This window comes from Rattus norvegicus, chromosome 4 (assembly GCF_036323735.1).
Source record: "Rattus norvegicus strain BN/NHsdMcwi chromosome 4, GRCr8, whole genome shotgun sequence".
NCBI lineage: Eukaryota > Metazoa > Chordata > Mammalia > Rodentia > Muridae > Rattus > Rattus norvegicus.
The window spans coordinates 168409033-168433530 of NC_086022.1; the positions used below are offsets into that span (position 1 = coordinate 168409033).

At 41.5% G+C, this 24498-nt stretch overlaps 1 pseudogene; it reads left to right on the forward strand.

Moving 5' to 3' along the window:
- Window positions 1-11442: 11442 nt before the first annotated feature.
- On the forward strand, window positions 11443-15884 carry Esd-ps2 (esterase D, pseudogene 2; annotated as a pseudogene).
- Window positions 15885-24498: the final 8614 nt, after the last annotated feature.

Genomic DNA, 24498 nt, shown 5'->3' on the forward strand with positions numbered 1-24498 from the left:
GGGAGGACCTTCATGAACTATTAAAGAATGCACCCAGAAGGAAGTTAAGAAAACTAACTAGGAGCCAGCAAGACAATGGAAACTGGGCTAAGAGAAAGTCTGATCAATTCCTTTGTAAAAGCCAGTGCACCGCCCATTGTGATTAACACCACCACCCTCTAATGTCCAGGGGCCAAATACCTGTTCCACAAGATCACACCCATGGCTGTTCTTTGTCCTCTGGGCTAGAGTTGGTTGTCTTTTCTGCACCCCCCCAAAAAAAATGGCTTTGTGTCCAAAACAGTGGACTGTTTTACTCTAAGGAAAAACCTCATGTCCTCATCCTCGCAGATTACTGGAGACGAGTGAAGAACTACTCATAACACTGTGTTTCTGTGATTCCACAAAAGTGGCAGACCATGTGGTTCTAAGCTGTAGCCAAGCAGTAGCCATTTCATCCCATTTCCCCAGTGGGAGCTCAAAGGCTGGGAGTTGAAATGACTCCTCGTTTACCAAGGACGCTGGCTCTGGACAGTGAGGTCAAGAAAATGGGTTATGTTTTGGCTGCTAGACCTGGTTCCTACTAGACCAGTGTCGAGTTAAGACAAGTCCTTGCTTGCAACAGTGATCTAACTCTCAGAGTTAGGGCGGCTCATGTAAGGCAGCTGCCTCTGTGCTTAGAAGGCATGTCTCAAGCCAACTTGTAGAAGTCCTGCTATCACAGAGATCAGCTCCATGAGTCTTTTTAATTACTCTTCAGTTTTCTAGACTTACAAGTTCACAGGTCATCTCTGCCTTTCAAATATCACAAGCTCACCAATATCATCTGGAGAGGAACCTCTGAGTAACCATAGTAATAAGAGTTAACATCTACTGATTGTGTAGATACACACCATGGATATATAGACTTTATCCTAATACTAGCCCTAAGGTGATCTCATTCTTCTCTCCTATTAAGGAAATAATACAGAGGTATTAGTTAAGTGAGGAAAAAATCAAGCCCACCCACTGTCTGAAGACACAGAGGCAATTCTTAACCATTCTATTTCTATTTCTCGTCCTGCCCTCTCCCCTCCTTTTCAGTTAGCTCTCTGATGTCAGTGCCAGTTTTTCCTATGACATGTGGGGTTTTCCTGTGCATGAAGGGAACACAATGTTGGGGTGGGGGACAAATGTCTTTCTGGAGACATTTCTTTTAACAAACTGTGCTACAAAGTGTAACCCAGACACAGTGGTCAGGAGCTTTGAGGCAAGACACATCTTGTAGGTGAATCACTCCAACAAACAAGACTCAAGCGAAGCAGCAGGGCAGTCCAGGGGCGGTCCTTCATAGTCCAGCAAAGATGATACAGCCTGTTACCTGCACTGAACACAGTTGAGAACATTTCCTGCCACAGAGAATGGCATGTTTGACTTCCAAATAGAACTCCCGGAAGCCCATGAGTAGAGCTTGACTGAGGAGTCAAAGGTGCTGAAGAGACAAATCTGCCTGTTCCCTCTAGCTCTGACTTATACTTGATCTTCGAAAGTTTATGTTTATAATATCCCTTCAAAGGTCACAACACTGTTCTGTCTCCAGTGTCCACAGTCCTGAGGGTTGGAGGGCTACCCACTGACCATTGGATTGGGTCAGAGGAGCAAGTTGCTCTAGGCTTGGAAGAAGAGGGGCACTGCTTTCTCTTCCCCCCACTGCCAGTGAAGACTCATAACTCTGAGAGGCAAGCTAAAGAAGTATAAGATTTTGATGGGGTCTTTATTCAAAGACATCATGGCTCTTTTTTATATTGACATGGTATTTCTTTTCTTTTTTTACTCCCTTGGCTTTTTTTTTTTTTTTTTGGTTCTTTTTTTCGGAGCTGGGGACCGAACCCAGGGCCTTGCGCTTCCTAGGCAAGCGTTCTACCACTGAGCTAAATCCCCAACCCCACTCCCTTGGCTTTTAACATGTGCCATCAAATGTTGTAGTCACGTGAGCTCAAAATCCAAGGAATCTGAAAATGTACCCTGCCCAGTCAAGCACTCTAGGTCTTTTGCTTCACAAAAGAGTATTTTTCTCCCTGTAACTTTTCTGGCAATGACAAACTCAGTGCCTTGAGAAGAGCAGATTATCTTTGGATAATTATTTCTTCCAGTAACTGCAATTTCATCCTGTTAGCCACGATCCTATTCTTGGGAGTGAGCTATGTAAAACTGACCCTTCTTCCCTCTCCTGATGTCGAAAGGAGCAATAATGTAACTTTTAAAGTTTTTTTTTTAACTTTTGCCAACCCTGCCCCCAAAAACAAGTTGATTCTTATTGTTTTGGGGAGATTTTTTTCCCATACCCAGCACTAATCTCTGGCACAAAATGAGTAAAAATATATTTAAAAGTAAATTACTAACTAGAGTTAGGGCTATAGCTCAGTGGGAGAACACTGACCTGGCATGGCATGGCATGGCCTGGCATGGCCTCTGGAATGTACAAAGTTCCCTCTCCAGTACCACAGGAAGAAGAAAAAGAAAAAGAAGAGAGAAGAAGAGTTGAGGAAGATGTCAGTATGATTAAAACAAATTATCATAAGTTTGATTCAATTAGAACAGAAAAGAGAAACCTTCCTTTGGAAAATGCTAACATTAATTTGTTTGCATTTAATAGATTTTGACACTGCCATTGAAGAGATCCTTCATAATTTTAGGTGTTCTGCCAGTATGAAATACAGGTCTTAGCATCTCCATGCTCCACAGAGGTGAATGCCTGGAGGAGGAGGCACGGTGCAATCCCACAGACCTAGACATTTTCCATTTCTCCCTTATATCCTTACCTCTTGAACAGAACCAAATTGTGAAGCACAGTACATGGATACAGCCTGGCAGCTGACCCAGGGCAAAGGCACCTTACATTCCAAATTCAATAGCCATTCCCGATCCAGGAAAAAAAAATCTCTTCTGAAGCCAAGACTCAAATTTCAAAACTTACATGGAAGACAGAGAGAGGACTCAGTGGTTAAGAGACTGACTGCTGTTCCAGGGGACTTAGGTTCAAATCCCAGCATCCACATGGCTCACAACCATCCATAACTCCAGTCCCAGGGAATTCAATTTACCCTCCTAACCTATGTGGGCATAGCACACATGGTAGGTACACTTATATACATCTAGGCAAAACATTCATAAACACACTAAATAAATGAACAAATGAATAAAGACCTGAAACCATAAAAAAAACTAATTCTTTCAAAGGACATTTTAATAATTTTGAATAGCATGTTATATGAACTACAGCAAAATTTGAAAACATAGAAGAAAGTATACTAATTCCTAAATTATAAACTACTGAAAGCTAGAAACGTCTTTTTTCTTAGCACATTAAGGATAGGCATCTAGCCTTGCACATACTAGACAATCTGCAGCCCTTAATGCTAGAACTTTACTAGTCAATTTTGTGTTGCCCCATTTCTACAGAGTCTGCTATAGCTTTTACACTGACCACCAAACCAATAGCTATTTATTTGTGTTGAATTCTAACATGGACCAGGTGGGAAGGAGCCACCAAACAGCACTTGTGCAGAGGACTTAGGATATGGACTCAGATTACCCAAACATGAATCCATGTGAAATCCTAAATTCCCCTCTACGATTTACTCATTTCTTCAGATTGTTGTTGTTGTTGATGATGATGATGATGATGATGATGATGATGATGATGATGATGATGGGTTGTTGGTGTTGTGGGGTGGGAGGTTAATTGTTTGTTTGTTTGTTTGTTTGAGGCAAGGTTTTTCTATGTAGTCCTAGCTGTCCAAGAGCTTGCAACATAGACCAGTCTGGCCTTAACTCTTGCCTCTGCTTCCCAAGTGCTAGCATTAAAGACATGTGCCACCACACCCAGCCAGCCCTTCAGTTTTTTTAACCTGCAAAAACACAGGTAATCTTAGTAACCCTTTCAAAGATCACTGCGGGAATTAACCGATTCATTTAAGCCAGGGCTGACATACAGTAAATGGTCAATGGCTGGTGGCACCAGGGATGTGTGGAACAGTCATTTGGGAAAGAACAGAGGTTTCCCAAAAACCCAACAACAGATTTCCTCTAGACTATAACAATTCTGCTTCGTGACATCTATCAAAAACAAGTGAAAGGGAAGCCCTGAAGAAATAATACACACCCTTGCTCATTGTAGCATTGTTTACGATAACCAAGAGGTGGAAGCCACTCAATCAACGTCCATCAGCAGATGACATTGATTAGTTAGTGAGAAGTGCAGTGTGCACAATGGCATCATAACCAATCTTTTAAGAGGAAGGATTTCTAGAAAATTGTTGCCTAACATATGAAGTGAACATATCGAACACTTAACTCTGCATAAAAACAAGTACATAGTGAATCGTCACTTTTTTGAATATTTGATAGTAGTTAAAGCTGGAAAATAATAACTATTACATGCCAGATACTTTTATAGATACTTTAAATAAATATTTTACAAGTTGTAATTCCTTAACAAAGACAGTCGTGTCTTTCTTACTACAAAGAAGCATTCTGAAAAGCAGGCCTATATAAGTGGTTTTGTAATTAATCAAAGAATACACAGTGAATTTATAGAAATTAAGATGACTATGACATTGGGACATGGCAAGGTGATACAATCATAATTACCCTGGTCCTCTGGGTAATTATACATTGAGAGTTTGGAAATATTATCTTCCTGTCTCTGCTCCTAGGTCATCAAAAGCCTCAAGTGAAGAAGACAAACAGACACAGCACAGCTGTTCTTATACAGCACCAAGCCTTGCCCATAATTACCTATTGATCCAAAAGAGCTCAAACATTTGACAATCAGAATGCGGCTGAGCAGAAAAGAGTAGCAGTATTTAGTCTTTAAAGAGAGGTATGAATTGATCTCATTTTCTTACTTCTACTGAACCACTATAAAATCTCAAAATTAAAACAACATTCAGGGGCTGGGGATTTAGCTCAGTGGTAGAGCACTTACCTAGGAAGCGCAAGGCCCTGGGTTCAGTCCCCAACTCCGAAAAAAAGAAGAACCAAAAAAAAAAATTCATCACCCAGATTCTAAGATTTGAGCAGGAGATTCCATCCAGTCCACTCAGTGGTCCATTGATAAACAGTTGCAAATTCTTGAACACTGGATTGGAACAGGGCCTGTGGGGCCAAGGCTGATGGTGAGTGAAATAAACTTCACTTAGAATATATTGGGTTTCACAAGGAACAGTCCTTGAATAGGGAACAATTCTAAGTCAATACTCAAGCGATGAGTTCAGTGGCCCCAGAGGAATTCTTATTAGACTTAACATCTTTCTATCATTAACTAATTTGGAAGATATAATAGAATGCTGTGTCTGGGAACTCTGGGTAGAAGGTAATCATCCTTCAGGTTTGTTTGTTGGGCACTAGGAGGTGTTAGGAAAAAGGTAGAACTCACTTTCCCTTCAGTTAGCACAAACAGATCTGAGCCTGGTAATACCTACTCAAGCTTCCTACGTGGAACTGGCACCAAAACTGAAGTTTTCTCAGGGCGGTGAGTGTTCCATGGTCAATAACTTATTTAAGCTTCACAGTAGTTCTGGGTGATGGATGCTGGTTTGATTTTGAGATTTTATAGTGGTTCAGTAGAAGTAAGGAAATGAGGTCAACTCATACCTCTCTTTAAAGACTAAATATTGCTACTCTTTTCTTAACTGATGCCACTTTCATGCCCCCATATACAAACAAGAAAATAAAGAAAAACAAAAAGGAAATTATCTGAAGTCCTGATAAGGACAGTTATACAGGGATGTTCAACCTCACTTTCCATATTTACTACATAAATCCCAGTTATTTCAAAGTTATTATGCCGGAGTCTGCTCTGGGGTATCTACCAGAGGAGGGAACTTGGACTCAGGTTGAAGCCAGTTAGAAAGTTTTCATTAGCCAGCTGGTGACTATACTGGGTGTTTGGGATCCCAGTGTAGCCCTGAGCGTTTCTCAGGCTGAGCTTTTAAGCCCAAAATCCTTATCCTAGGATGACATACTTCAGTTAACAAGAACAGTTAGCCAAAAGTGAAACTACAGAAGCCAAAAAGGAAGGCTTGTGCATTAAGGAGACTTTCCCATACCTATAGATTTTAATGGATTAGACCTTTGTTTTCATTTTAGCAGGTGGTGCTAACTACATGCTCAGTTCTATGACTTGAATGGCACTTCCATTGTGAAATCAGTTGTGCTAAGGTCTGGGGCCTCTAAAGGTGTTGAGCCCCACCTGCAAACCTCGCAAATTTGTGGTATTTTAGGATAAACTTAGAGGCCAATAAACCTGATATCATTGTGATACAATAATGATATAATAATAATATGGGGAGGTAACTCAATAGTAGAATGCTTAGCACACATGCATCCCTGAGCTCAGTTTCCAGCACCAATAGTAATAATTTAAAGGAAAATGCCATTCAGAAATATTAGTTCCATTTATCTAAGCCCCAGTCTTTCCACTGACACTTGGAAAATTTCTGAGCACATCAGTATCTCCTTTTCCCCCCATGCAGTAGATGAATAACAATACCTAACTCAAGTAGGGGAAGAAGACATTTAATTTTTCAAAAACTTAGTAATGGGGCTTGAGATACAGCTCACTGGTAGGGCATTTGCCTAGTACGTTCAAGATTTGGTCCCCAGAAGTATAAGACATAAAAACTAGTAGGAAGGTGAGGGGAATGTGAACCCTGGCTTGGTATCTGTATCCTGAGGTACCTGGGAGAACTTTTCATCTGTTTTGCTTGCTTGTTTGTGTGTGTGTGTGTGTGTGTGTGTGTGTGTGTGTGTGTGTGTGTGTGTGTGTTTTGTTTGTTTGTTTCCTAATTCCAAACTGCAATACCTATTCTTGGTTGTGAACTCGACTTCATCTGGAATTAACTTAAATCCAAGCTACCACATGTACTTCTAAGGGATTTGTCTTTTTTGGATCATTTGAGGTAGAAAGACCTGCCCTAAATCTAGGCTACACCTTCTCGTGACAGCCTATATACAGGACGTGGAAGAAGGATGCTCTTGCTTTTCAAATGCTTACTCTCACTTTTGCCAGCAAGTTCATTCCCTTACTGGTATCAAAGCCTACTTCTTCAGGACTCTAGGGTACACTGAAGATCAGCTGAGACATCCAGCCTTGTAGACTGAACAACCACTTCATGCTTGTAGATAAATACTGTTGGAATAGATGGACAATGGACTGAAAGCCACTCCAATAAATCCCATTTTTATACAGATAAATTCATTCTATGAGTTTTATTTCAATAGAGAACATTGATAAACACATAAATTGTGAAACAAAAAATATTCCATAAGTTCATAAGACTTGAGTACATTGTAAATTCCTAATAAATGGCCAGTACACAGCCACTGTCAGGCTCTATCAATGCACACACCAGAACTGAAGTCTGATGTTAAATCCATTATTCTCTCTACCACAGGACATTATCACTTGAAAACTATTCTGATCTCTTGAGGTGCCAAAAACATTAAAAAGTAAATTGTTCTTCTTAAAATTTTTATTAGTTCTTTGAGAATTTTGTGCAATGTATTTCACCCAAAAATTAGTTCTTGCTTTCTTCACTTGAGAGCATAGCAGAACCTGAATTCGTAACATTAGGGATAGAACAAGTGCTTAAGAAATATGGAATCAGAGAGTCATCACTAAAGCCTGGAAGAAAGATGCAATCAGTTAATCTAAGATCTAAGATTTTCTTAGTTTTAAACTCTCAGGCTTGTGTGCTAAAGACAGAAAAGATGGAGACCACAGAGAATGCATAATTCTTTCCCTCTGTTTATTTTTCCTGATAGGTCACTTACTAGATAAGAAAGGCCTGCTGTTTCCCTCTGTGCCCAGAGCTGACACTGAGCCATAGTCCTCTGTACCTGGTCCCGCTGGGAGAGGGATGTGCTCCCAGGACTGCTGACATACTTGAAAGTGCAGGTAGGACTACCACTTCTGCTCAAAGGGATCCATCTGCATCCCTTGGGACACAGAAGCCAAGGAGAAGCCTGGGAAAGGATCCTTCCAGTTTCTCTGTGCAGCCAGAGCTAACTCTGTGGTACAGCTCTCTGTATCATGCTGTAAGAGAGCTGATCTCCCAGGAGTGCTGACAAACAGATTTACAGGAGGGTCAAGCCACTGTTAAAGACAGGAAGACCAGCTAACACCAGAGATAAGCAGATGGCCAGAGGCAAGTGCAGGAACAAAAGCAACAGAACCCAAAACAACTTGGCATCTTCAGAACCCAGTTCTCCCACCACAGCACAACCAGGATACCCGAAAACACCAGAAAACCAAGACTCTGATTGAAAATCACATCTCAAGCTGCTATTAGGCGACTTTGAGAAGAACATAAATAGTGCTGTTAAAGAAAAACAGGACAACACAAGTAAACAGGTAGAAGCCCTTAATGGGGAAACACAAAATCCCTTAAAGAGTTACAGGAAAACACAACCAAACAGGTGAATGAACTGAACAAAATCATCGGGGATCTAAAAATGGAAATAGAAACAATAAAGAAATCACAAAGGAGACAACCATACAGATAGAAAACCTAGGAAAGAGTTCAAGAAAAATCATACATACAAGCACCACAAACAGAATAAAAGAGATAGAAGAGAGACTCCCAGGGACAGAAGATACCATAGAAAACATTGACACAGTAGTCAAAGAAAATGCAAAATGCAAAAAGATTATAGCCCAAAATATCCAGGAAATCCAGGACACAATGAGAAGATCAAATCGAAAAATAATAGGTATAGAAGACAGGGAAGAGTCCCAACTTAAAAAGCCAGAAAATTTCTTCAACAAAATTATAGAAGAAAACTTCCCTAACCTAAAGAAAGAGATGCCCATAAACATACAAGAAGCCTACAGAACTCTGAATAGATTGGGCACAAAGACAGTATCCAAATTAACAAAATCAGAAATAAAAGGTAAGACATAACAAAAGAAACTGAGGAAATTCAAAATATCAACAGACCCTATTAAAAGCTTATACTCAACAAAACTGGAAAATCTGGATGAAATGGATGATTTTCTAGACAGATATCAGGTACCAAAGTTAAACCAGGATCAGATAAACCATCTAAACAGCCCCATACCGCCCAAGGAAATAGAAGTAGTTATTAAAAGTCCCAACCAAAAAATAATGCCCAGGACCAGATGGTTTTGGTACAGAATTCTATCAGATCTTCAAACTCTCTTCTACATTTTTATGAATTTTTCCTCTGCTGGTGTACCTCAGCCTGTGGGTCTTGTTCCATGTGGGATACAGTAGTTGAAAGGCATAAAGCATCTTCTACAAGGAAAGCAGCAGTGAGTCTCTTCTCCACTTTCATCCTGTGACAGGAAACCCACACCTCTCAGGCATCTTTCAGTGTGGAAATGCTTTGTCCATGTTGAGATCTCTCCAACTTCCGATAATAGAAAAAGAAGTGACAGACACCAGGGCTGAAGTTGTTGAGTGTGGGAGCAAAATAACAGATTTCAAAAGAAGGATAGAGAAGATTTAAAAGAAGATGGTAATAAGCTAGAGTAATATGGAATTATATCAAACACTAAATATGGCCTTCAGTATGTGATTTTCTAGTGTACTAAGCACTTGTTTGGAATGAAGAAGACACCACCCGTGATTCAACAGGAGTCATAGAAAGCACAAGCACTGGGAAGGGGATGTGGTTCTGTTGATAGAATGCTCACCTATAGAGCACAAAGCCTAGCTCAAGCCCCAGTGTGGTGGCTCTAGCTATAATTACAGCACACAAGAGGTAGAGACAGGAGGGTCAGAAGTTCAAAGTCATACTTATCCACACAGCAAAGTGGAAGCCAGCCTGAACGACACAAGACCCACATAAAAGAAAGGTAGTGGGGATAAGGTGTGCGAGGCAAACACTAGAGACCAATCTGAGATCTTTATAATTGTGATATTTAACTAAACTATTATACATAACTGGCTGGGATAATGAGAACCTGAGTTTGGGTTCCCAGCACCCATATAAAAAGCCATGTTGAGTATAGTTTTCACTATCCTGGGTTTTCTGTTATTCCAAATGAATTTGTGAATTGCTCTTTCTATCTCTATAAAGAATTGAGTAGGAATTTTGATGGGGGTTGCATTGAATCTGTACATTGCTTTTGCCAAAATGGCCATCTTTACTATATTAATCCTGCCAATCCATGAACTTAGAAGATCTTTCCATCTTCTGAGGTCTTCCTCAATTTCTTTCTTCAGAGACTTGAAGTTCTTGTCATACAGATATTTTACTTGCTTGGTTAAAGTCACACCAAGATATTTTATATTATTTGGGACTATTGTGAAGGGTGTCATTTCCCTAATTTCTTCTTTTTTTTCCACAACTGAGGACCGAGCCCCAACCCCGTCATTTCCCTAATTTCTTTCTCAGCCTGTTTATCCTTTGAGTAGAGGAAGGCTACTTATTTTTTTGAGTTAATTTTATACCCTGACACTTTGCTGAAGTTGTTTACCAGGTTAAGTGGTTCTCTGGTGGAACTTTTGGAGTCACTTAAGTACACTATCATATATATCATCTGCAAATAGTGGTATTTTGATTTCTTCCCTTCCAATTTGCATCCCTTTGACCTCCTTTCACTGTCTGATTGCTTTGACTAGGACTTCAAGTACTATATTGAATAGGTAGGGAGAGAGTAGGCAGCCTTGTCTAGTCCCTGATTTTAGTGGGATTGCTTCAAGTTTCTCTCCATTTAGTTTGATGTTAGCTACTGGTTTGCTGTATATGGCTTTTATTATGTTTAGATATGGGCCTTGAATTCCTGATCTTTCCAGGACTTTTATCATGAAGGGGTACTGAATTTTGTCACATGCTTTCTTCGCATCTAATGAAATGATCATGTGGTTCTTATCTTTGAGTTTGTTTATATAGTGGGTTGAACCCCCAGTGCAGGGGAACATGGGGGGGCAATAAGGGGGATGTATAGGAGGAATACTTATATGGGGGAGGGGAGAGGAGGGAATGGGGCATATGGACAGGAAACTGGGAAGGGGAATAACGTTGGAAATGTAAGTAAAGAAATATATCTAATAAAAATTATTTTAAAAAAAAAGCCATGTGTGTGGCAGCAGGTACCCACAGTCCCAACATTGGAAGATCACTCTGTAGGACTAACTGGTGAGCTCCAGGTTGAGAGATTCTATTTTCAAAATATAAAGTGGATTAGCCTGACCACAGCTCTGCTTCAATCCCTAGAGGCCTGCTGATGCCCAAGACAAACAGAAGCCTGCCACCACCTGGGACAACCAGCAGCCTGAGGCCACCAGGGTCTATGAGCTCTGCCTGCATCTCTGGAATCCTGCTGCCACGAGGGACAACCAGATGGCTAAAGGCCAGTGTAAGAACATAATCAATAGTTAGGAGCTGCCCCTCATGGAGATCCACTGCCTGTGGTGAAGACAAAAGATCTAGCAATTGGTCAGGAGAAAAATGATGCTGAAATAGATTTTCAGCAACAGGTGCTTCGGGCAGTTCCAGAAAGTTTTTGAACATGGCAGTGTTAAGCTAAAATGTAAAATGAGACTTGCTGTCTACCTATCACCACAGGCAAAGGGTAGAAAGTGTCTGCACTCTGAAGGAACACCCATTCAGAGCCTGCCCCACATGTGGCCCATACATATACAGCCATCCAATTAGACAAGATGGATGAAGCAAAGAAGTGCAGGCCGACAGGAACCGGATGTAGATCGCTCCTGAGAGACACAGCCAGAATACAGCAAACACAGAGGCGTATGCCAGCAGCAAACCACTGAACTGAGAACAGGACCCCCGTTGAAGGAATCAGAGAAAGGACTGGAAGAGCTTGAAGGGGCTCGAGACCCCATATGAACAACAATTCCAAGCAACCAGAGCTTCCAGGGACTAAGCCACTACCTAAAGACTATACATGGACTGACCCTGGACTCCAACTGCATATATAGCAATGAGTAGCCTAGTAAGAGCACCAGTGGAAGGGGAAGCCCTTGGTCCTGCCAAGACTGAACCCCCAGTGAACTAGACTGTTGGGGGGAGGGCGGAAATGGGGGGAGGATGGGGAGGGGAACACCCATAGAGAAGGGGAGGGGCAGGGGTTTAGGGATGTTGGCCCGGAAACCGGGAAAGGGAATAACAATTGAAGTGTAAATAAGAAATACTCAAGTTAATAAAGATGGGGGGAAAAAAGAAAGAAAAAAAGGCAGCATTTTCTACACATGGTGCTGGTTCATCTGGCAGTCAGCATGTAGAAGAATGAAAGTCAATCTATTCTTACCACCCTGTTCAAAGCTCAAGTCCAAGTGGATCAAGGACCTCCACATAAAACCAAATACACTGAAACTAATAGAACAGAAAGTAGGGAAGAGCCTCAAACACATGGGCACAGCGTGAAATTTCCTGAATAAAACACCAATGGCTTATGCTCTAAGAATTGACAAATGGGACCTCATAAAGCTTCTATAAGGAAAAGGATACTGTCAATAGGACAAAATGGCAACCAACAGATTGGGAAAAGATGATTACCAATCCTACATCCAATAGAGGGCTAATATCCAATATATACAAACAACTCAAGTAGTTACTCTCCAGAAAATCAAATAACCCTATTTAAAAATGTGGTAAAGAGCTAAATAAAGAATTCTCAACTGGAGAATATTGAATGGCTGAGAAACACCTAAAGAAATGTTCAAAATCCTTAGTCATCAGGGAAATGCAAATCAAAACCCTGAGATTCCACCTCATACAAGTCAGAATGGCTGAGATCAAAAACTCGGGCGTCAGCAGATGTTAGCAAGGCTGTAGAGAAAGAGGAACACTCTTCCATTGTTTGCTGGATTGCAAGCTGGTACAACCAGTCTGGAAATCAGTTTGGCAGTTCCTCAGAAAATTGGACATAGCTATACCACTACTGGGCATATACCCAAAAAATTCTCCAATATATAACAAGGACATATGCTTCACTATGTTCATAGTAGCATTATTTATAATAACCAGAAGCTGGAAAGAACCCAGATGCCCTTCAAATACAGAAAATGTGGTACATTTACACAATGGAGTACTAATCAGCTATTTTTTTGTTTTTTTTTTGTTTGTTTGATTTTGTTTTTGTTTTTTTTTTCTCCAGGGAAAATTAACCATTTATTTATTGGAACTTGAGATTAGGTCACCTGGAAAGAACTGGTATTTAATTTTTTTTTATTAACTTGAGTATTTCTTATTTACATTTCGAGTGTTATTCCCTTTCCCAGTTTGCGGGCCAACATCCCCCTAACCCCTCCCCCTCCCCTTCTTAATGGGTGTTCCCCTCCCCATCCTCCCCCCATTGCCGCCCTCCCCCCAACAATCACGTTCACTGGGGGTTCAGTCTTAGCAGGACCCAGGGCTTCCCCTTACACTACTGATCTTACTAGGATATTCAATGCTACCTATGAGGTCAGACTCCAGGGTCAGTCCATGTAAAGTCTTTAGGTAGTGGCTTAGTCCCTGGAAGCTCTGGTTGCTTGGCATTCTTGTTCATATGGGGTCACGAGCCCCTTCAAGCTTTCCAGTTCTTTCTCTGATTCCTTCAACGGGGGTCCTGTTCTCAGTTCAGTGTTTTGCTGCTGGCATTCGCCTCTGTATTTGCTGTATTCTGGCTGTGTCTCTCAGGAAAGATCTAAATCCGGCTCCTGTCTGCCTGCACTTCTTTGCTTCATCCATCTTGTCTAATTGGGTGGCTGTATATGTATGGGCCACATGTGGGGCAGGCTCTGAATGGGTGTTCCTTCTGTCTCTGTTTTAATCTTTGCCTCTCTATTCCCTGCCAAGGGTATTCTTGTTCCCCTTTTAAAGAAGGAGTGAAGCATTCACATTTTGATCATCTTGAGTTTCATTTGTTCTAGGCATCTAGGGTAATTCAAGCATTTGGGCTAATAGCCACTTATCAATGAGTGCATACCATGTGTGTTTTTCTGTGATTGGGTTACCTCACTCAGGATGATATTTTCCAGTTCCAACCATTTGCCTACGAATTTCATAAAGTCATTGTTTTTGATAGCTGAGTAATATTTCATTGTGTAGATGTACCACATTTTCTGTATCCATTCCTCTGTGGAAGGACATCTGGGGTCTTTCCAGCTTCTGGCTATTATAAATAAGGCTGCGATGAACATAGTGGAGCACGTGTCTTTTTTATATGTTGGGGCATCTTGTGGGTATATGCCCAAGAGAGGTATAGCTGGATCCTCAGGCAGTTCAATGTCCAATTTTCTGAGGAACCTCCAGACTGATTTCCAGAATGGTTTTACCAGTCTGCAATCCCACCAACAATGGAGGAGTGTTCCTCTTTCTCCTCATCCTCGCCAGCATCTGCTATCACCTGAGTTTTTGATCTTAGCCATTCTCACTGGTGTGAGATGAAATCTCAGGGTTGTTTTGATTTGCATTTCCCTTATGACTAAAGATGTTGAACATTTCTTTAGGTGTTTCTCAGCCATTCGGCATTCCTCAGCTGTGAATTCTTTGTTTAGCTCTGAACCCCATTTGTTAATAGGGCTATTTGTGTCCCTGCGGTCTAACTTCTTGAGTTCTTTGTATATTTTGGATATAAGGCCTCTATCTGTTGTAGGATTGGTAAAGATCTTTTCCCAATCTGTTGGTTGCCGTTTTGTCCTAACCACAGTGTCCTTTGCCTTACAGAAGCTTTGCAGTTTTATGAGATCCCATTTGTCGAAATCAGCTATTAAAACCAATGATTACATGAAATTCTTATGCAAATGAATGGAACTAGGAAATATCATCCTGAGTGAGGTAACCCAATCACAAAAGAACACACATGGTATGCACCCACTGATAAGTGGATATTATCTCAAAAGCTCAGAATACACAAGATACAATTCGCAGACCACATGAAACTCAAGAAGAATGAAGACCAAAGTGTTCATGCTTCAGTCCTTAGAAGGGGTACAAAAATATTCACAGAAGGAAATATAAAGACAAAATGTGGAGCAGAGACTGAAGGAAAGGCCATCCAGAGACTGTCCCACCTGGGAATCCAGCCCATATACAACCACCAAAAGACTGAAGGAGCTGAAGGGGTTTGCAATGCCATAAGGAGAACAACAATATCAACCAACCAACCTTCTCCCTTAGAGCTCCCAGGGAGTAAACCACCATCCTAAGGGTACACAGGGGTGCACCTATGGCTTCAGCAGCATATGTAGCAGAGGATGGACTTGTTGGGCATCAGTTGCAGGAGAAGTCCTTGGACTTGCCAAGGCTCAATGCCTTATTGTAGGTGAATGTCATGGTGGGAAGGTAGAAGGAAGTGGGTGGATAGGTGGGGAAGCACCCTTATAGAAGCAGGGGGAGAAAGTGGTTTTCTGGAGGGGAAACTGGGATAGGAGATAACATTTGAAATGTAAATAAACAATATTCAATTAAAGAAAAAATGTTAAAAAAAAGAAAGAAAGAGAGAGAGAAAGTGTCTGCACTCTAGTGACTGGCCTCCACTCTACTGACTGCCTAGTTTAACTTGCACAGAACAAAATTCGATATCAAAGTCTGGCTATCAGCAAGCTGCCTCAGAGTATGCCCTTATCATCGTTGCTCCATATACCAGTCCCTATGGCTACAATATTAAAGGAGAAAATGACAGCTGGGACTTTGTCACTAGTGCTGGGTTTGATGTGAATGTCACTGAAGATTCCTGGAAAACTAACTACAGAATGTACTCTTATGTAACAGAGGAGCTTCTGCAATTCATGCATATCAATTTCCCAGTAGATCCACAGAGGATGTCTACTTTTGGTCACTCCATGGGAGATCACAGAACTCTGATTTGTGCTTGGAAATTTCCTGGAAAGTACAGAACTATGTCAGCATTTGCTCCAGTCTGCAACCCAGTGCTCTTTCCTTAGCGGGAAAAGGTGCGTTTTGTGTGACAATAAAAAGAGCTGCAAAGAAGCTGTTGGAGTTCAGTCCCACAGAGGTTACTCCCCCTGTTATTAAGAAGCCTGAGCTCATCCTGTAGTGACTGTCTTTCCTCCATCTATAGACCTGTTTAACCCATCAACACCAACACTTGGCACCCAATATTGTGGGACTCAGAGGGGGAAAAAAGGCATCTGGACACTACGAGCTCTGAGGAACATTGCCTGGGGTAAGGGAGACTCCAGGGTTTGATGGGGCCATGGAGAATTCCCCATCCCAGGAGCAACATGTGCAGTTCCTAAAATGCTTGTTAAAGGAAACACTGAGGCATTAACTACACACTTGTGACGTTTGGAGATCCAAATAAAAAAGGCTCCAGGGCAAAGAATTAAGGAAAAGGTGTTCCCAGTAGGAAAAAGGGAAGGAAGAAGAATCTTCGTAATGGAGAAGGGGAAATGTTTCACCAAAGGAAAAGGATTTTTCTGGTAGAAAAAGGGAGAGAATTTAATCAAGGTCTGCAAACAGGAAGGCTCATAAAACCAAAAATAAAGGGAGAATAAAGCCTCTCCCCAGTACAAGACAAAAGGGATTGATGGTAGCTGGAATTCATGGGTCTGTGGCTCAGAGCCTCCTGTTTGCTTTCAGCTTAGGGCCCACCAGCACAGAGCAGCATCCCCTGAATTGCAAAGAATGACAAGCAGAATGACTGCTGAAGCATGGAAAAACACAGCTGGCCCAGAACTTAGGATCTTCTTGTTGCCTCTTTGCTTGATTTTGTTTAAATGTCTTTCAGGTTTTCCCTCATAATGGAAATAACGTACTATTAAAGGTCCCTTCACGGGAAATGTTACAGCATAGCTAGGAACAAGTCTGCATCATTTAAAAGTCCTCTCAGACTCCATCAGCTCCCCTAGCTGACTCCATGTGAGGAAGTGATATCCTGGTGTCACCTGTTCTGTGGTTTTCTGCGCCTCTTTCCTCGTCAGTGTCCCACCCACTTAAGTTCATCAGCCATTTTAAAGGTCCAGCAATTGGTACACTTGAAAGACCAACACCTGTCGTCTCCTACTTATGCACAACCTGGAAAGGCTGTGAGCCTTCCTGATAACACCTCTCAATAATTTTCTCAGAAGCATTTTTCATCTTACGATGTATTTCTGAGATTGAAAGAGTGTTAAATCCGTGTCTTCCATTGCTGCAACAAGTCATTAGACACGGCTTGATCTTCCCATTGGACCTCCTAGCCCGATACACATAAGCCAGCTCACACTGGTTTTACCTGGGAGAAGCTCCAACACCTAGACACTAAATATCTACCTCCTGAAAAGACCAATCTGGAGGTCAAATTTTTGGTGAAATTACTGTTATATCTGCTCCTATGTCTACCAAATCTTCTATTTCAATGTCATTTATAAATACTTTTAATTTTGGCCACTGGTTATCTATAGACATTTGTCAAAATGTTTGTTTCCTGGTTTCTTCTGAGTTTTATCTACTGACACTGCTGTAACTTGGATAGCTGGGCCATCAATGGCCATAGCCAGAGTAGTACTGTTCAACTGCTCTTCCAATGAGTCTCTCTGCTGCAGACCTGAAATGGTTAACTTGAATTTGATATCAGGGCCTGCAAAAGGCCCTCTAGGGCATCTCCCAATGGCAAAGGGTTACCTTGCCTGTCTCTTTTTCACCTGCACTTACTAGTCCAATGCCGGCTTTTGCCATACCTTCTGCATATTCCAGAAGGGGTCTTGTTTTTGGATCATCCCTAGAAAAAAACATTATTTCTAGGATAACCTTGTCTACAATCCCTTTAGAAATGACCACAGCCAAGCATTTGATGGTTTGATTTTTCTTAAAACCTTTAGAGATTAAATTTCCTACTAAAGTTGTAATGTAAGTATGAAACCCACTGTCAACCATATTTCTAGTCCATTCATCTTTTGGTGCTAACCTTGCCTTTGGAGACCTAATCGCCTTTGTACAGGCAGAATTTTCAAAAGCCAAAGATTCTACTCATGCTTGCCAACCTTCTGAAGCTGACACCCTGCTATTTACAGCTCAAGTCGATCTTTGTATGAAAGAATATCAGTGAATCTTTCCTTTGGACGTTGTATAATTTTCGTAAACAGTTGAGACCTTTTTCCTGTTCTTCAGCCTTGTTAGCACTTAAAGCTGCCATCTCATCATAGCACCAAGATGACATTGTCATATTCAACCTGCATTGGTACCTCAGCCTATCAACCTAATATTGCTTTTGTCATATCTTTCCAATCTTAGGGGACTACCCTATTTTGAATTGCCTAAGAATGTAATATCTATTTCATGTATGGTAAAGGCATACCATATGACATGACAGATTCTTTTAATTTTTTTAAGTCTAGCATAAGTCTCCAGCTACCATACAAATTCCTTATAACCTCGGGGATTCCTGTTGTCTGCTGATATTTGTCAAATAGTAACTGGGCAAACTAAGGTTGGTTTTCCAATGATTTTTTGCTGATCTTCCGTTTCATTTCATGGTGACGTGGTCTTATATGGCAGACTCTGGTCTTGATTCCTCTGTCTCTGTCTAAGAATCTTTCTCATTTTTGTTTATATCCCTCTAACTTTTCTTCATCGGTTCAGTTTTCTTATCTTTCCTTCTGTAACTTTAAAGCTTTTTTTTTCTTTAGGAGGACCCAAAAGTTCACTATGGCTATGAAAAATAAAATATGAAAAACCAAAATGATAATAATCATAATTTGTACTAAGCGGATCTCAGTTAAGTCATTTATCTTTTCATTTTATGTTTCTGTTTTTTAAATCATTCCATTGGTTTACATCTCAAATGATGTTCCACTTCCCGGTTACCCCTCCACAAACCCACATCCCACATCTGTCCTCTCCCCCTCCCCTTTGCTTCTGTGAGGGTACTCCCCCACCTACCCAACCTCTCCCTCCTCAACTCTCCAGCATCCCCCTACACTGAAGAATCAAACCTCCACAGGACCAAGGGCCTCCCTCCTATGGATGTCAAATAAGGCCATATTCTGCTACATAAGTATCTGGAGCCATGGATTCCTCCCTGCACACTCCTTGGTTAGTGGTCTAGACCCTGGAGCAACATGTGGTCCAGCCAACCAACATCATTCTTCCTATGAGGTTTCAATCCTTCTCTGCTCCTCCAGTCCTTCTGCCAACTCCCTGACTGGGGTCCTTGAGCTCAGTCTGATGGTTGACTCCAAGCATCCACATCTTCATTGGTCAGGTGCTGGCAGACTCTCCCAAAGAACAGCCACACCAGGTTCCTGTCAGCAAGCGCCTCTTGGCAACAGCAATAGTGTCAGCTTGGTGTCTGCAGACAGGATGGACCCCCAGGTGGGGCAGTCCCCGGATAGCCCTTCCTTCAATCTCTGCTTCATTTTTGTCCCTGAATTTCCTTTGGGCAGGAACATTTCTGGGTTAAAAACTTTTGAGATGCGTGGGTGGCCTCATCTCTTGATTGGGGGCCATGCCTATCTACTAGAGGTGGTCTCTATAAGTTCAATCTCCCCTTTGTTGGGTATTTAGGCTAAAGTCATCCCAGTTGGGTTCTGGGAGCCTCCTGCTTCCCTGGCCTCTGGGACACTCCAATGACTACACCCAGTTACTCATCCCTTACTGGTACATATTTTTATTCAATTTCCTGACCCTCTGTAGCTCTCTTCTGTCCCTTCCAGTACCTGACACTGCCCCCTTATTCCTCCCCCACCCCCTCTCTCCCTGCCAGATCTTTCCTCTGTCCACCTCCCATGATCTTCCTGTTTCCCTTCAGTGCAGGACTGAAGTATCCACACCCTGGTCTTCCTTCCTCCTAAGCTTCAAGTGGTCTGTGGATTGTATTGTGGGCATTGTGAGCTTTTGGGCTAATATCCACTTACCATGTGTGTGTTCTTCTGTAACTGGGTTACCTCACTCAATATGATATTTTCTAGTTCCATCCACTTGCCTGCAAATTTCATAAAGTCATTGTTTTTAATAGCTGAGTAGTATTGAATTGTGTAAATGTACCACATCTTCTATACCCATTTCTCTGTTGAAGGACATCTGGGTTCTTTTCAGCTTCTTGCTATTATAAATAAGGCTGCTATGAAGATAGTGGAGCATTTGTCCTTGTTATATGTTGGAGTATCTTTTAGGTATATGCCCAGGAATGGTATAGCCTCAGGTAGAACTATTTCCAGTTTTCTCAGGAACTGCCAAATTGATTTCCAAAGTGGTTGTACCAGCTTGTACCAGCAATGAAGAAGTGTTCCTTTTTCTCCACATCCTCTCCAGCATCTGCTGTCACCTGCATTTTTTATCATAGCTATTCTGATTGGTATGAGGTAGAATCTCAGGGTTGTTTGGATTTGCATTTCCCAGAAGACTAAGAATGTTGAACATTTCTTTAAGTGCTTCTCAGCAATTTGAGATTCCTCAGTTGAGAATTCTATTTAGCTCTGGATCTTTGACAAATAAGCTAAAACCATCCAGTGGAAAAAAGACAGCATTTTCAACAAATGGTGCTGGTTCAACTGGTGGTCACCATGTAGAAGGATGCAAATTGACCCATTCTTATCTCCATTTACAAAGCTCAAGTCCAAGTGGATCAAGGACCCCCACATCAAACCAGATATGCTGAATCTGATAGAAGAGAAAGTGGAGAAGAGCCTGGAGCACATGGGCACAGGGGAAATTTTTCCTGACAGAACACCAATGGTTCATGCTCTAAGATCAAGAATTGACAAATGGGACCTCATAAAATTGCAAACTTCTGAAAGGAAAAAGAACAATAGGACAAAATGGCAACCCACAGATTGGAAAAAGATCTTTACCAACTCTACATCCAATAGAGGGCTGATATCCAAAATCTATAAAGAACTCAAGAAGTTAGACTACAGAGAACCAAACAACCCTCTTCTGTTTCTATTTTTAAACCATCTAAGGTAGAGCTAACTGTATGAGGTTCTAACGCCTTGTGTTATGGAATCTTATGTGGCTTATTAATTTTACATAACTCACTCTTTAAGGACTTCCCGGGTATCTTGCCACATCTGATGATTTCTCAGCTTCTCCTGACATTTTCATGTGTCTGCAGCTGTCTTGATTTTCCTACCTGATTTATGCTTCTGCTGCATGCTTATTGCCTGGAACTTTTCTGATTTCTACTTCTCCTGGCTTGACTTTTGCCCCTTATCAAGACACCAAATGAAATATTTAACCATTTAAACTTACCTAATATACCTAAGAAGATAGACGAGGCATACACGGAGGTAAAAGCCTGCTAACTCAGTGTGCTAGCTTTATGTTCTATTTACAAACCTGATCCTATAACTAAACTGCTACCTCGTTAGAAATCTCTTTCTGCCTGTATCATTCTACGAGTAAGTCTACCTATCCCTCGAGTTCCTCCATACCTAAGAGGGGTCCTTTGTTCTCCTTCCTAGAAGGAGGTTTTACCTGTGTCCTCACAGCTGCTTCTCTATTGTCCCTACCAGCCCAAAGAGAAAATCTGTATCTTTTGCCTAGAGCTTCTTCCATGAAAGTTTTTCTAAGCCAAAAGAGCCAGTTCTCAAAGGTCCAAATGCTGTAAAAGAAGTGTCTATCGTCTCCTCTACACCCTTGGCAGGCTGAACCATGTCACTGTCGTGGGGAGTGGGGGAAGGGAGCCCCAAGCCAAGTTAGTAGGGGCCAAATCATTTCACCTTTATAAAGGGTGAGTTAGCTCAAAGCCATCCAGCTGACTTTGCCTTGAGTCATAGAGCAAAGGCCACAAGACCTCTACCAAGCATCTTGCCTTAAAATAGGCAGAGACTTTCCATTCTTTAGTATTCGTGTCTATGGAGGCTTTTAGAGGCACACCCAAAATTGCCTCTCTTCAAGTCACACCCAACCGCATCTGACAAGTGCGATATCTATCTAAGCTTGTATATTTGCTAACAATTAGGCTTTCTAAGTTCAATAGTTAGTCAAATATCCTGGAACAATGAACCTATTCAGCAGAATGTCAACAGATGTCAAGTCCTCTCTTAAAACTGGGCAATTAAGTTCAAGCTAATTTGTGGGAATTAGCAAGTGCCTTCTGTCCGCTTAAAGCATGGAAAGGAAGGTTAAACATTAATGATGGTAAGTATACTTTGTCTTTTAGATTAAATCAAAGTCAACCCTTTGTAGCATTAACTTGTTACTGAGAGTGCCATACAATGGCACCCTAATGATTACAGTATCACTTGTGAATGTTGTACACTTTATACCTGTTTTAACTCAAGTATGTCCTTAAACATCACTTTCTGAAAGCTGACACATTCTCAGAGCTACAGCCAGCAATCTTGATACCAGTGAAGCTGTCAAAGCCATGCAAGACTCACTGCTGGGTTTCAGACCCAGGATAAGGGACTGGGGTACATATTTCACATATCAAAGCAGACATGGCCTCCAGTTCTCCCAGCATCCCTCACTCAGTCCCTACCTGGCATACCATGCAGTCTACACTGAACTTTCCAACCCTGGGTTTGGACTGCCCTTCCCCCCAGAAGCTCTTCCTTATATAATCCAGACATTTTGGTCTCTCTGACCCCCTTCATCCTTCTCTCTGGATGTGGGTTTTCTCTCTTTCTCTTCCCCCTCCCTTTTCTCCTTTGCCATGGTGACATCCCTAGCCTTGATCCTTAGGGCCAATGAACTGAGAGCAGCTTTCCAATAAACATGTATTTATATCCTATAATCTAGCTTGAATTGGCTCATTTTGCAGCCACTCGTCTGTGAGGACTCTAGTGCAGAAGCTCACGGAGAGAATATTAACTCACTGGACGATTGGACTGGTAATTGCTGTAGCTGTGGGAATTATTGTATTGACTACCATTGCTGTCAATGCTGGACTGGCACTTCATAGAGAAATCCAAGCTGCTGATTTCATTAGAGACTGGCTTAAGCAGTGGCCTTTATAACGCCTTATTAATTTGTCTTAGAAACGGGTTGGTACTTCTAATGTACTATCTATATCGTACTCTACTGGCTTTCTCGTTTATACCTCTAACCTTCATCTTTTTAAATAACTTTTTAGCATTCTTAATGCTAGTTTTGACTAGCATAAAGATAGCATTTTTACTTAAAACCAATTATATTTTTTTGTTGTTGTTGGTTTGTTTTGAGGAGGTTGGGAAGGTGATTTTTGTTTTTCTCTTTTATTTTGCTTTTCGGTATAATTCTCTAGGATTTAGGAGGACCACTGTTGTCAATGAATCGATTTCATTTTGGAGCATGAGTGACTTTTTTAAAAAAAAAATTGTTGGGTTTTATTTTGTTTTTTCATCTGACAGCTGGCTATGTTGAACTTACTAGATGTCTATTGTAGTGGCACCAATGGTCATGGACCCTGTAGGGTATTCTTAACAGGACTAGTAAAAGTACGGGAGCCCTATTGTTTCTTGAATCTAGGCGTTGTAAATATTGCTGGACCTTGCTTCCTAGGAGTACATCTAAGTCAGGGGGCAGGAATTCCAGTCCACAACGGTCTCCTGGGTAGCAGGCATAAACACCCTTGAGGCAGGTAAAGTATGTACCATTCAGAACTATTGTTCCTTTAACTAGCCTAGCACAGCTGTTTTAATTGTTAACACATGGGGCTTGTCCTGTGACCTGACCAGGTGTTCCAGTTAAATATGTCTCCTTTGTGTTGTTAGTCAGGCGTTGGGTATTTTATTTCAGTATACTAACCTGGTTTGAATATGAGCATATCTAATATGTCAAGCCAGCATGTTAAGACATGCCTTGTTTTGGTTTGGCTTGGTTTCAGATAAAGGGCTTCTTTATGGTCCGTTTTCATGTTATTTCTTCCTGGTTTCCCCACCTAAAGTCCTTACTTAATTCCTTGTCCCTCTCTGGGAGCTCCCTTCCAGACCACTTTTAGGATAAGACCAGCGGGCTTTCTCAAAATCCACAATCTCCTTTTTCTGTCCTCTAGCCACTCTTCCATAGGCTGTCACTAGGTAGGGCCATCTCCGAAAGGAGTGGGCAGTTCTATCACAGCATGATGAGATCTGAGGGACGGTGTATGGCTGGCCGAGCTCTCAGTAGAACCCAGTCTGATGATTAGCAGGGAAGTACTATGTATGTGAGTTTCAAATTGATTCTCTTGAGTGGGTGGTAAAAGCCCAACCTAAAAAAAGTGTTTATCAAAACCAGCACTTCTGGGTGAAATATAAAGGCCACATCCATGTTTAAAAGGCCCCCTGTTTTTGTGTGAACATGGGGCCTTGGTCTCTGACTCAGATTGTTCCCAAGCATACTTCAGAAAGGCTCTATTCCGTTGTTGAATCAGTTTTCACAACCCCAGGAACATCAAATAGCCTTGCGACGGTTTTTGTAGGGCCATTTTTCAAGATGGGTTGTTTTACGAGTTAGTCTGTCTGGGAGCTGTCATCTCAAGTTATTTTTCTTTATTTGTGGTAATCAGCCAGCACTCTTGATTTTGAGCAGTCCGTTTTGTATCTGTTTTGTTGTTTGCTTGCTTGCTTGTTCATTTGCTTGTTTAATAAGGGGAACCCTGGAAGAACTAAGAGTGTAGAACACACCTCCCGGGGAGCAGAGGGTGTGGGGGCA